Here is a 14,078-nt window from a genome sequence, read left to right as displayed (position 1 = left end):
GGTAGCCAATTGAAAATGTGTGAAAAATGAAAGCATATGTTAATTTCTGTATGTTAGCCTGGAATAATTGTATTCCCTTAAGATGGGACTGAATTTACATGAGTGAATGTTACAATAAATAAAGCAAATCTACTTTAAGTAGTGCTCTTCTTAGATGTGAATGCTTTTTTTTTTTTTTAATAACATATTTTCCTGAATATGCTGGTATTGCAGATGAACCGATGATGAACTGGTGCATAGCTTTATCACAATGGGCTGATTGTAGCAATTTTTACATCTGAAGTATATAGTTAAACATGTTCTTCATTTTTCCTGATGGGCATTAGCTCTAGGCTGCATGTACTCAAGGAGAGTGGTTGACAGAGGTTGCTGGACATATCAGTAAAATTAGTAAGTGTAAAAACATTGTCTCACTGCTTGACAGTGCAATTATCTGAAGCCATGTTCACTCTTATCTTTTCATTAGTCTTTCCTGTTTCATGTTTTTAACATTTATTCACACAGAAGAACATGACAACTCTCCCACTCTTTAGAACAAGCTTTGACTTGTATGTCCTTACTTAACCCAAATATGCAGCTTTTTTCAGTAAGTCATGGTTTTGCCTTTTTGGGTGAAGGAGTCAGGGGATGGTGCATGGCTGGAAAGCTAACATTTACCTTAAATCCTAGGAATTTGTATATTTCCCCAACCCCTCCTCCCTCCAAGAAAAACTTACTGAGGGGAGAACATATAATCCATTGGAAGCATTCGAGTTATAGTTCAACTTTCTTAAAGGATTTTCTGAAATGACGGAGTGTAGGAAATATAAAAGAATGGCTGATTTTAGCTAAGACAAGAATTTTAGTGATGCTGTTATTGTATAGTAATCCTATTACATCTTAATAGTTTCATTTAATTCTTACATTTTGCATTATAAGAGCAAGTGACTAATCTTTTCCTTGATAGTGATGAATAGGAGAAAGATTAGTCGCTCATGCTAAGGTGTTGGTGAATAGCAGTTTGTGATTTGATTAAATCTTCCTTCAGCTGTCACTTTTGCAAGCTGAAGAAATTTTGTCTATCTCGGGTATTTTATTTTTCTTTCCGGTACAAAAGCCATTTCAGTTGCCCTTCTAGCTACCTTTTCTAGTTCCACTGTGTCATCTTTGGGATGAGAGACCAGAATTGAGGACACTGGTCCAAATACAGCATATTTTGGATATATTCACTGGCCTCCTGCTGTCAGTAGCTAAACTCTTGTTGGAGCTAAACTGTGTATCTTGTTAGCTCGCTTGGTTTGTAGATTTGATTACCCTGTGCTGGGACTCTTCCTAACTGAATTTCTAACATCTTTTCTTCAGTGACAGATGAAGGACAAGAAGGGAAAGGAGAAAAAGGGTAAACATGCATTTCAGCTTGGTGCAGTCATACTGAAGTACTCAGGGAGTTTCATACTCTTTGTAACATGTAAGTTTAGCGTTTATTTGGAATATAGCAATTGTGAGTGTGAGCCTATTCATCTCAAAACAAAAAGGGGTTGGGGGTGTTCCTCTGATTCTGATTTTTATATCTTACTGCAAATAGAAGCAGTGTGGTGCTTTGTATCACATAACAATTGTTGAAGTTTTAATTATCTTTTTCTATATCTGTTCCACAAAGATTCCGGGCATTGTTAAATATTAACAGGGGGTAACATGGAAAAGGAGACATGAGGAATGATGCCCTGCTCAGCAAGTTTCTGCCAGGAAAACCTGCCACAATACACTAAGCAGTTTTGTGTGGAGGTCTGTCTAAGTGTAAACCTTAGCTATTTTCTAAGAAATTGGTGTTGCAGGCTGTCATTTTAGCTGGAAAGTGGCAATAAAGGACACCGAGAGTAAGTAAAAGATTAGTATGATTGTCTTTCTCTATCATTGATTTGAGCAGCAAAGGAATTTTCTTCTGGGTTTGTTGGATGGATGTTTAAAGGAAAATTTATGTACTGATATTCTTAGTATTTCTAGTGGTGAGCTCATTGGATTTTTCTTTTCATAAACTTTTATGAGTAAATAGGTCATTTATAATCACAAGTATTAATGAATTAATAAATGCCTCTTTGTGAATTCAGCATACAGATCTAAGCACAGAATTGCAGTAATTTATGCTGTTACTATAAAAGTAGTCATATAGTAGTCAACACAGAGCTCTGGCCTCAACTATGGAAATCAGGCTTATTAAGTCGTTTGTGATGAGCCTGCATTAAATTTTACTGCATAAGATCTTGGCAATGCTTTGTCAAGCTTATTTTTCAAATGTCCCAAACTGCTGTGCTTTTACAAGCTTTTCCCATGACTGAGATCACTGCATACACTTTTATTATTTTCTGTGGGATAACATGCACAGAGGGAGAGGAAAAAAAAGCTTTTTAATTTTGTTAGTTCTTCTCCAGAGCAGGAGACTGCCATTCCAATTTTCCTGTTTCCTAGGCTGGGACTTTCCACATTACTCTCATCGATCCCCAGTATCTGATTCCTTCCACCTTACTTGCTCCCTTGCTGTTAAAAATTGAAAGGCACAATGGGATTTTTTAAAAAAAAAATTATTTTCTGTTGTCTAATTAAGTTTATGATGGTGTCTGCCTCAGTGTATGCATGGGGAACCTTTGCAGGTGGTACAGGTAGAAGGCCTAGAAGTTTTCCCTGGAGCAGCTGCTGCTTCAACCACTTCATTGTTCCCTTCACTGCCTTGTTCTCACCATACCTGCAGGCTCTTTCCTTCGCCTTATGGTACTGGCTTATTAGCTGCCCGGGTCCTTACAGATGAGATCTGGGAATCAGACCTTGGGTGCCTTATTTATGCAGTTTCTTAGATCTATTTGGTGCTTTAATAATTTAAAAACTTCTCAGAAGCTTGTAATTTCTGAAAACAGTTTAGGTGATCTCAAATGATCCAATATGCTGCCCCATTGAGAACATTATATATATATATATATATATATATATACACTGTAATGTGAAAAGAGTGTGCATCTTTAAAAAAGAAGGTTTATTTTATTTTTCATTAGTGACAAACTAATTTCTGGGAGACCATATGTTCCCCACCCACTAGCACCAGTTAAATTTTTCCTTATGGTTTATTCTTTGTTAATTGTCATAGTTAAGCATTTTGTGGTTCTACAGACTATTATTTTGCATGTAATTGCATGCAATCAGCTGAATACTGGATGTGTTTATATATGAGTCTGTTTGTGTCAGTGTTCATAATATGCTGTATATAATATGCATATAAATTGAAAAATAGTCCTGTTTTATGACAAAGTGCATTTGTCATGCCCAGGACAAATACTGTACAGATTAATGTTTTTGAGATGAAGCAGTATATTCAGTGAGGAAGAAATACTCTAAATGGCTTATTCCTACTTGTGTTTAACTTAAAAGCAGTTAAAATTCCTGGCTTTCTGCAAAATCCCTGGCCACAGCCAGGCATCACTTCCTGAAACATGGGGTCTTTATTACGAAATGGGCTTTGAGCTTTTTGTCAGCACCATAATTGTCCTGTGAATGTTGCTGGATAATTATTTTCATTTTCAGTCACCTCACAAATGCCATTTGACCAATGAAATATATTAAAAAGTTAACTTGTGTTTTGCTATATCTTCTCAAAGGAAATAGTAATGACTGTTCTGGGTACCCTTTAGTCTTTTTACAGAAATCTTTTCTGGTACATAAGAAGTGTTGCAGGGAAATAAACCCAGATCATACTTTCTAATATCGTACTAGGCCAGCATTTCTAGGAGTAGAAGCACAAAGTTGTGTTGATCATTTTTCTCTCATGCTCTAAGAAAAGCACCTAGTCAAATACTTACTCTGACAAATGTAGTATTTTCACTGGTGTGTGAACTTACATAATTCTGTGCCTTCTGCTTGGGCAGTTGCTCATCTCTTGAAGGTGAATAAAAATAGTCCAAGTAGTGTGTTTCACAAAACCTTTCACATAGCCCAGCCAACTTTCTAGACTCCTCTTTTCCAGCTACAGAAATTCTCACTAGAATTTATTTACTAGGTTGCTTTCTGTAGCATAGTATCACTCCCAACACTTCATTGTCTCATTAAAGTTGGCATAAAATTAAAAAAACAATGTTACACAGCAGCAGGAAGAACTACAAGTTCTCCAAGCGAGAGATTTTTGTGGCTGGGGAGGTAAGGATTTGTTTCTGAAGTTCATTTAGTCAGTAAAAAAACCCCAGCATCTTAACAGAAGTAGTATTTAGTGCAAATGCAGACTAAGATAAATCAGAAACCTTGTTGTATTCAAACCAAATAAGCCAAGATAATGAAAAAACATGTACTCTATTCTTCAGAAAAGTAAGTGGTTATTTTGTATGTCAAATACAATAAATTGTTTATATTTATGAGACATACACAGCTATCTTTTGATACAATGTCATTTTTAGGGCATTCAAAAAATCAGATTAGGAGAATACTTATTTTTCAGCACTGACTGTATTTTTAGAATTTTTCATGTGCTTAAATAGCCAGTTCTGTCCTTCAGTACAGACAAATTCTTTTCTACAGTTTAAGACTTAGAAGTTAGTAAAAACCGTGTTCACAGAATCCTCCCGCAGAACCAATCCTGGTCATGATCTATGGTATTGCAAGGGACAAAGTAGCTTTTTATTGACTGTTCTGTCCCCAAAACTGATAGACCAGTGGTACAAGGGAAACTTCAGTAGAGTACCCATTGATAAGGGATGCCAGATTCGTCTCACAGGTATCTCAGGAGAACTAACAGAAGATGCAGGATTGTGTCCAGACCTGGGAATTCCAGGCTTGGGTGCGGGAGGGAAGTGTGCAAGCATTGCTGATCCAGCAAGAACCCTGGAGACTGGAGATTTTGCCTACTCGCTTTAAAGTTCATGTAAATGACTTTTGATGTCTGAAGTAGCTCCAAAGCTACGGTGAAGTCTTCTGCCTTCTTGATCAGCAAAGACTTTTCTAAGTCTCTCTTCCCTTTGTCACAGGCCTCTGGAGAAGGCTTTTCCACAGGCACAGCTGTGCCCTCGTGCAGCCGAGACCACAAGGCAACAAGAGCTTCCGTTTACTGACATAGTGCTGATCCATGGCTTTGCTGTCAGAAGAGTAAGACTTGTCCTCAAGGTCTGCTGAATGTCGTTAGGCCAGCAAAACTTTATAGCTGGTCTGAAACACAGTGCCTGGTACAATGTGGGCTGCAGGGTGGGCAGCATCCTGTGGGGAGTGCTGGTGCACGTGCAAAGGTCATTGTGCTACCTGGCAGCTGCAAATAGTGCTGGTACAGGAGTGGTGAGTAAGCTAAGGTGGAGGTTTCATTCTGCAAGGGCTTCACGGTATGTTTCACAGCCTCTTTACATTCAGATGATGAACAGGGTTTTTTCCATTTCTAACAGTAATGGATTCCTAACATCCTCAGGAGAGTTTTTAAGTTAAATTAAAAGATTAACATGTCTTGTAGAAGTTTTACTCTTCAAAGTCTTCCTTCTATCATCTTGTTAGTATTGTACTTGCAAAAGGGAGAAAGAGAGTATATGGATATATTGTTAACTGGATGATTTGTATAGTAGTGTTATTTTCATATGGCTGTAATCACTGTAGGGGGTTTTCAACCTTCAATTTCAGTGTTTCTAGGTATCAGACATACAAGAGAAGGAGGTATGTTACTCTTTCCCGTGAAAAGATGCATTCTTGCTTATTATCTTACTGTCTGTTGAAACAGCAAAGATATGATCTGTCATTCAGTGATACACTCACTACTTTGGAGATTAAGACTTGTGTGGCTTTGAAGCATGGAACAGCATGTTTCTCTTTCTTTTTAGAGTTGGGTGCTGCTAATGATTGCTAAGGTTTGAGGAATCTGAATGGTTCTTACATTTAATTGCTACTTGGAAGTTGCACATGCATGGTGCTATTTTATATGAAAGGTTTAGTGGCTGGTTTAATACTGTCAGTGCAGTTACTGCAGCAATCTGGAATATTGATGTCTTGGCAACAATAGCAATTAGCAAATCCCCCTGTTCAGATTTCAAGAATATGAATGTAGTAGTTTGTGCTAGTGACCAGAACAGGAGCTTAATGGAAAAAGCATTAATTTTCTTTTATTAGTGCATATTAATAACGTGATTATTATTCAGTAAAGCCATAGCTGCTTTAAAAGTTGGCCAATGTAAATGTCAGTTATGCTTTGAACTAACATGGTTTTGCTTTTGCTTTGGCTCAAATGTTAAACATTTTTTACTGAACCCATGACTGCAGGAAAGTTGTTTGGCAAAAGATAACAATGAAAGATTTGAAAAGCAAATAGGTGTCTGAAATGTCAGATACTAAAATTGTGAAAACTGTGTTCAATTTTGATCACATGTTTAATCAAAACAAGGTGGAGGATTAAAAATAATGTCATAGAAGTGGGCAGTGTAATGAATAGCTGCCTAATTGGCATATAATAGATTTCAAAATATTTGAGAAGGCAATGTGAGTCAACAGAAAATAGAATTTAATTTTATTTTCATTGAATGTTGCTTCTTTGATCACAACTTTTCATAACTCGTGGATTAAAGACAGCTATGTGTTCATTTTCGATGATGAAAAGAAATTATTTCTCCCCTGACATCGGAGATCACAAGAATTAATTTTCACCTCTTTTTTTTGGTAGAATGCACAAAATGAGAAGTCTGAATGTCTGGTTTTAGTAAAGAATTTGGATGAGCCAATCTGATTTTGTTTTTCTTTCAAAGTTTTCATTTTATTGAGAGAAGGAAGTAGATATATGAGAAGAGTTGAACTGGTGAGAAGGTTGGAAGGAAACAAAACCTAAAATCCTTTTCCTTTTTTCTTTTTTTTCTTACTTAGTAAAGATCTTGTGTATTTGGAAGCCAGAGTGCTTTGTTCCAGCCATCAGCCAGGCTTACAAAGATATTATTGCTTGCTTCTTCTTGTAAGCAAACCTGTTAATCAGAAAGTGAGATGCACTTCATTGTCTAGACTTAGGGGTTTTTTTCAGTTTAATTCTAATGTATAGTTTTCAATAAAATCTCCTGGTTTCTTATGGATACAACAAATAATTACAGACTCTTAAATATGTATTCTTTGGAAGATTAATTTCCACAGCCTGGAATTATTTATTTGTATGTTCATGAGTTCTCTCAATTAAACTCTGCCCTTACAGAGAAGGATTGAGGATAACTCTAGCTGTTAATAGCAATGTAAAGAACTGTATTAGTGAATTTGTTCCTAATTAGGATTCACTCTTTACTACAGTCCAGTGAAGAAAAATACAGATTCTTATGCTCTGCAGTTCTCTCTTTCACTCCATCAGTAAAAGCTATTAGCATGAATGAACATGGTCTGTGTCTGTACAACGTCTTGGCCTATGAATTCCCCTTTTTATTGCTTCCTTCATATCATCATGATGCATTCTTTATTCTCTTTCTCTTTTTTGAGATAACAGTGCCACCCTTTCAAATTATTCTTACTGGTAGAAAGAAACCTAGTTTCATCTCCAGAATCAGAATCTGATGTCAGTGAGTAGAAATAGGTTGATTTAATTAAGCAGAGAACTAAAGCTTTATTTCATTACCTGTAATGTGGGTGTACCTTTTTAAACAAATCATACTACAGTTGTAATGCTTTAAAGATTCAATCTTTTAGATGTCAGGACTCTGTTCTGCCCATTAACTCCATTTATTCTAATTGGAAGCTTATAATCTGCAACTAGATAATCTGAATATAAAGGTGTTTTGTCCTTGCTAAGCTTCTGGAAGTCTTGAGTATTTTCTGCCTCAGTAGAAGTAAAATCTTTGCTACATACCACAATCACTTTTATTATTTCATATTTTTTAAACAACAACAACAACAACAACAACAACAACCAAAAAAAAAAAAAAAAAACACCAAACAAAAAAACCAAACCAAAAAAAACCCCAAACCTAAATTCTCTGTTTTATACTCCTTGCTTATTTAATGCTACCATAACTACCCTGTGTGTGGTACATTACATTTTTCTGGTTCTGGGACTTATATTTTTGTATGTCAGAGATGCTGGAAGTTTTGAATTCTTTATGTACCTGTGCATAAGGCAGCCCTGACAATGCAGTCTCATTAATAAGATGAGCAATTTTAATGCTTAATTTGCTTCATTACCTTTCTGCTGTGACTGTTTGTATATATGGATTCAACATATGGGGTTTTTAAATAATATTTGGTGTAATTTCTGCTTTGAAATGAATGCGTATTTGTGTAGCATATAATTGTTTCTGCTAGTCACTGAGACACCATACTGGTGTTTATTTTTGTTCATTGGAAAAAATGCTCAATACAAATTCTGATAGTCCCCTGTTGGAAAAAGTAGTATTTTCTGTAATGCATTAAACCCAGCTAATTAAATTAGAACTGCATCATCTGTGTGCTCTGTAACCAGTGAACATATGGGTCTCACCACATCTTGTAATGCAGAACCAGAAATTGAATGATGATGTCTGAGAAGAGCTGTGCATGCTTAGATGGATGAGATTGTGTTGGTTAACACGTAAAGAAAAGCTTAGTTGATGGAGAGTTTGTGGACAGTTTTATATCAATAGATGTTTTTTCGTTTTCATTATTCTTAGTTTCTTAACAGTTGTGGATACCAGAATATCCATATCATATCACAGATTGCTGAGATCTAGAAACAAGCAGGGCTAGAGAATTCCTAGTGTGTAATTTAGGTGACTCTGCAAATGGAAAGCAAGGTGCGTATAGAGAAATAGTACCTTTAGAAAGTCTGACTGAATTTGACACAAGCTGTGTATCCCTTTATTAACCTGCTGTGTTACTGACTTGTACAGAATGGAAACTGGCAGAACCAAACTAGACACTAACGAAACAGAAGAAGCCTGGGAGATCAATAGAAAATACAAAAAGTGTGGGGATGGAGACTTCTGTAGCCTGATACTTTGCTGTCTTCTTCCTTCAAAGTATGGCGATTTTGACATAGGTAATCCTGTGAAAGCTGAAGCCTAAAATTTTTCTCAAAATTGATCAGAAAACTTTGTCTTTCAGCACCAAAGATGATATGGCTCAACTGCTAAGACTGGTTCCTCTGCTGGTTTGCTGTCACTTCATGTAACTTCTTCTCACCCTTATCCATATCCATCTTCTGTAAGAGGTTTTATAAACTCTGTTCCTGTGTGAACTACAACTCTTACGCAGGGGAATATTTAATCTTTCAATTAATGTGTATATCTATTTTGGATTTCTTAAAAAAAAAAAAACAAAAACCTTCTTTCTTCTTGAAGTTTGGGTTCTCAGGCAAGTGGTTTGAATCACTTCTTAGTCACATATGAGTAATGCTTGAATGCGAGCAAGGTCTAAGACCCAAGTAGTGCTGGCTGTACTCATCAGTGTCTGTGAGAGCATCCCTTAATGGTCATGAATTGTTTGACATATTCAGAATTGCCATGGAGACTTTTAATCTTATATAACCTGTTACACCTGGCTCTTGAAAACATGTAATTTCCGCAATATCTTACAACAGATGTTATCTAAAGAATAACTCCCCAATATGTTGTTAAATGTAGGGAATTTTGAGTGTTCTGTTTTGTTGTTGGCTGTTGTCTTTTTTTTTTTTTTTTTAAATGAATGTTCCAGTGTCCATGTCCATGAAAAGAGTGTCTGAATTTTAGAACATCTACATTGGTACTTGACAGTAAGTGTTTTATTTATCCTACTGTAGGGAGAACCTATTAGCCAACAAGATTAGCCAAAAAGATTCTGCTCTGCAGTACTGAAGCAGAATAATTGTAAAAAGTAACACACGTTTTGCAAGGAGGGTTGCATATGAGAAATGTAACCCTTGTTCCAGAACATAGAACGTAAATGGATGAGAAATAAATAGTAAAGAGAAAAACGGTGCCACATAAAGATAAGAGCTCATTTCCAGAGTTAACACAGCAGTTACATCAGTAGCCAAGCTGGAAATCAGGCAGACTCCTATTTTCTGTGATCTCCTTTAAGATAACCTGTGGAGTATGTGAATAGGTTGCAACTACATTCAAAGCAATTGTGATTATATTCTTCTATTTAAAAAAATGTATTATTTCTACTTCTGCAATACCTCTGAATGCATGGGACCATGTTCCAAGGACTTAATGGCTTTGGTTTTGCAGTATCATCATGTTGTTTTTTACACTTCTTTACCTGGGTGAGGACAAAATATTTGATCTTAAAAATACTTTAGAAGGTATCAAGAGCTAAAAAACTACCTGCTGTAAGCATGGGGAGGAGGAGGTCCATCAGTGGACCCATTTTTTTTGGTAATGGTTTTATCAGTGCAAAAAGGCCTCTATTGTGACTGTTACTAACAATGTAATTCAGCCCTTGGATTTTACTAACTCAGAGGAAAGAAAAAACAAAGTGCAGTGGTCACCAGGTTACCTGGATATATTACAAATATTTGATAGCAGGTGTAAAATAGAATATAATAGTGCATATATGCATACAACAGCACTTGCATAAAAATGCATATAAAAGAGACAGGTGATGAAAATCTGAACACTTAGCAAATTTTGTGGTATTTTGCAGAGCTGCTTTTGTTTTAACTGAATAGATGTTAGGAATAGTACAAATAACTATGATCCTTGCTTATAAATTATGGCTGAGGTTTTTATCTCTTGACATTTTCCTTTGTGCTTTTGGTTAAGAAGGTAGTTGGTATGTGTCACAATCACAGTCCACAGATATTAAATAGCAGTATTTAGTATGTAGTACTAAATGTTGTACCAATAAAGTATTAGCTGGTAGTAATTTAGATGTACAGAATTATATCTCTAGAATATAAATCTTATTTATAGAATCAGAGAATGGTTTGCTTGGAAGAGACCTTAAAGATCATCTAGTTCCAACTCCCCTGCCATGGCAGGGACATCTCCCACTAGACAAGGTTGCTCAAAGCCACATCCAACCTGGCCTTGAACATGACCACAGATGAGGCATTCCACAGTTTCCCAGGAGGGCAGTGTGTTCCAGGCTTCAGTACCTTCACAGTGAAGAATTTCTTCCTAACATCTAAGCTAAACCTGCTCACTTTCCATCTGTACCCACTACTGCTTACCCTGTCACTACAGTTCCTGATCAAGAGTCCCTCTCCAGCTTCCCTGCAGGCCCCTGCAGATACTGCAAGGTTGCCATGAGGTCTCCATGCAACCTTCCCTTCTCCAGGCTGAACAGCCCCAACTCTCTCAGCCTGGCTTTGTAGGGGACGTGCTTCAGTCCCTTTATTGACTTCATGCCCCTCCTCTGGACTTTCTCCAACAGTTACATGTCCTCCTTATGCTGGGAACACCAGAACAGGACACAGCAGATGGGGTCTCACCAGAGCAGAACAGAGCAGAGGGGCAGAATCCCCTCCCTTGCCCTGCTGCCCACGCTGCTTTGGGTGCAGCTCAGGACATGTTTGGCTTTCTGGGCTGTGAGCACACACTGCTGGCCCATGTTGAGTTTTCCACCAACCAGCACCCCCAAGCCTTTCCCCACAGGGCTGCTCTCAATCACTTCTCCGCCCAAGCTGTCTGGGATTGCCATCACCCAGGTGTAGGACTTGCACTTGTACTTTGTTGAACTTCTTGATGTTGATGAGTCCCACTTTTCAAGCCTGTCCACGGTCCGTCTGGCTGACATCCCTTCCCTCCAGCATGTCACCTGCCCCACACAGGCTGGCATCATCAGGGAGCTTGCTGAGGGTGCTCTCGATGCCACTGTCCCTGTCACCGACAAAGGTGTTGAACTGTATCGGCCCCAGTACCGACCCCGAGGGACACCACTGGTCACCATGTGGACCAGGAGCTGTTGACCACAACTCTTTCCACACAGCCATCCAGCCAGTTGTTTATTCTCCAAGTGGTCCATCCATCAAATCTGTGTCTCTGCAATTTAGAGGCAAGGATATCATGTGAAACAGTGTCCAAAGCTTTGCATAAGTACAGGTAGACAATGTTAATTGCTCTGCTCTTATACACCAGTGCTGTAGCTCCGTCACAGAAGGTCACCAGGCATGACTTCCCCTCCGTAAAGCCATGCTGGCTCTTTCCAATCACCTCTTTGTGTTCCATGTAACTCAGTATGGTTTCCAGGAGAATCTGCTTCATAATCTTGCCTGGTATAGAGGTAAGAATGGCTGTTCTATACGTACCATCCACTTGCCTCTTTTTAAAAACGTGGCTTATAGTTCCCTTTTTCCAGTCATCAGGGACTTCACCTGACTGCCGTGATTTTTCAAGTATGATGGATAGGGGCTTAGCAATTTCATCTACCACTTCCCTCAGAACTCACAGGATTTAATTTAAATTTTCCATATCCCCTAATTATCATCTACATCTACAGTATGTTACATCTAGCCCAAAAGAAATGTCTTTCATTCCTACCAGGAAGATGCAACCTACCTACCTGTGTATAAAGAATTCTCTCTTTTCAAACTGCCTGATGCCTCAGAACTTACAGAACTTAAGTAAATACAGTTCTTTTGACTGAACCTAGTCAAAACATTTCTTATGCCTTTAAAAAATTAAGTGCAAGTCCATAGTATTTTTAATAATGTTAATTTGAAACTTTAAAATAATTTGCAATAGTTATATTTCTGTAGACATATTAGGATTGCTTTATTTTACAAACACAGATTATATTTTTCACATGTTTTGCAGCACTTTCTTGTGTTAGAAAGATGTGCTTTTTACCTTGGTATTCAGGTCCATTTCATGGGTCTGAACCCCAAGTGTCTACACTTGCAACTTATATTTGCTTTCCCAGAAATGAAAATATCAGCTCTAGGTCTCAGTATTAAAATATGAGTTATGACTATAAAGCTTACCTATATAATTTTCTTTTCACTAACAGCCCATAAAATTACACAATTATTTGTTGAATGCTATCTGAAAACATTTTAAATAATATATATGATGGGATTCATGGTAAACTTTAAATGTATACACCAGAGCTCTCTTGTGCTTAGCATCTCTTCTCACCAACCATGTTCTTTTGAATGGTCGAACTGCATTTTTCTTTGGATCAAAGCCAGCCGAGATGACCTCCATAGGAGAGCAGCAGAAGGGGGCACTTGATCTGTCTTTCTAGTGCTTCTCTGTTCGTCCTGCCAGCTGCACTGGAAAAATTCCACTATTTACATCTTTGCATCTAAGGACCACTTCAAAATAATGGGTACAAAACATTTCATTTCTGCTGCCACAAGTACTACAGTTATAAGAAAGGGATTGAGGATTATAAGGACTAGATGTGAGGGCTCTTCAAAGTGGATCAGTAATGTGGGTGGCAAAGAAATGCTTTAGTACTTGAGGCATTGTGTAATTGACCTGAGCAGAACTTCTGATATATTGGGGGGTCAGAGGGGAGAAGAGAGAGGGAGGAAAGAAGTCTTGTAAACTCCAGAAGACATTGTGAAAGGAAGGTCCAGCAAATATAGAAAGCTATTTTGTTCCTCTTCTCTTGAGGTTTGGATCAGATTTTCCTTATATTGTCAAAATCACTATAGAAATAATTATTGTAAAATATACATTTAAAAGAAATATTCCATATCTTTTTTAATAAGATGCTAAGTCAGCTGCAAATGCTTCGTAGGAAAGCCAAAAAGCAAAACCAAGCTTCAAAGGCTAAGCATCGACAAGTCATTTAATGGAGTGAGTCGTTTTGACTTTATCTTTGGTTGGAAATTTGTGGTAGTTATACTGAATCTTGACTGCAGTTTGTTACCTTTCATGACTGAGTCAGGCAGTTTCTTCCCCACCCTGCTCACCCCACTGTGTTTTGCAAATCTGTTTGGAAATCCACAATGTATCTTATTACTGCAGTTTACTTCTGTAAGGCAGTTATTGACTTTCTGAGGAGAACACACCTCTTCAGAATTTTACCTTCAGCCTTTCATTAATACTTCTGTAAGTCATGCCTCTCTTTTGCATTAAAAATAGCAAAACTAGCTACATCCAAGGGGAACTTGTGCCCCAGATGCAGAAGCATATGAACTGAATGCACAGAAGAGGGACTGGACCACAAGCAGTAAAACCACAGTATTGTGGTGCTGAGTACAACACCATGTACCTTCTGGG

At 37.6% G+C, this 14,078-nt stretch overlaps 1 protein-coding gene across 5 annotated transcripts in view; it reads left to right on the top strand.

Annotated features, from left to right (window-relative positions):
- PRR16 (proline rich 16) overlaps positions 1 to 14,078 on the top strand; it is a 157,005-nt gene that overhangs the window by 79,092 nt on the left and 63,835 nt on the right. Inside the window, exon 1 of one of the 5 annotated variants that reach the window (XR_004237539.1) lies at positions 8,939 to 8,962. The exons of the other annotated variants lie outside the window; for them this stretch is intronic. The gene's annotated coding sequence lies outside the window, so the exon portion shown is untranslated. Of the gene's footprint in view, positions 1 to 8,938; positions 8,963 to 14,078 lie in introns of those variants that run through there. 5 annotated transcript variants of the gene reach the window in all.

This window comes from Corvus moneduloides, chromosome Z (genome assembly GCF_009650955.1).
Source record: "Corvus moneduloides isolate bCorMon1 chromosome Z, bCorMon1.pri, whole genome shotgun sequence".
Lineage (NCBI taxonomy): Eukaryota > Metazoa > Chordata > Aves > Passeriformes > Corvidae > Corvus > Corvus moneduloides.
Note: the sequence above shows the minus strand (reverse complement) of the source record. Positions and strands in the feature narration are given on the sequence as shown.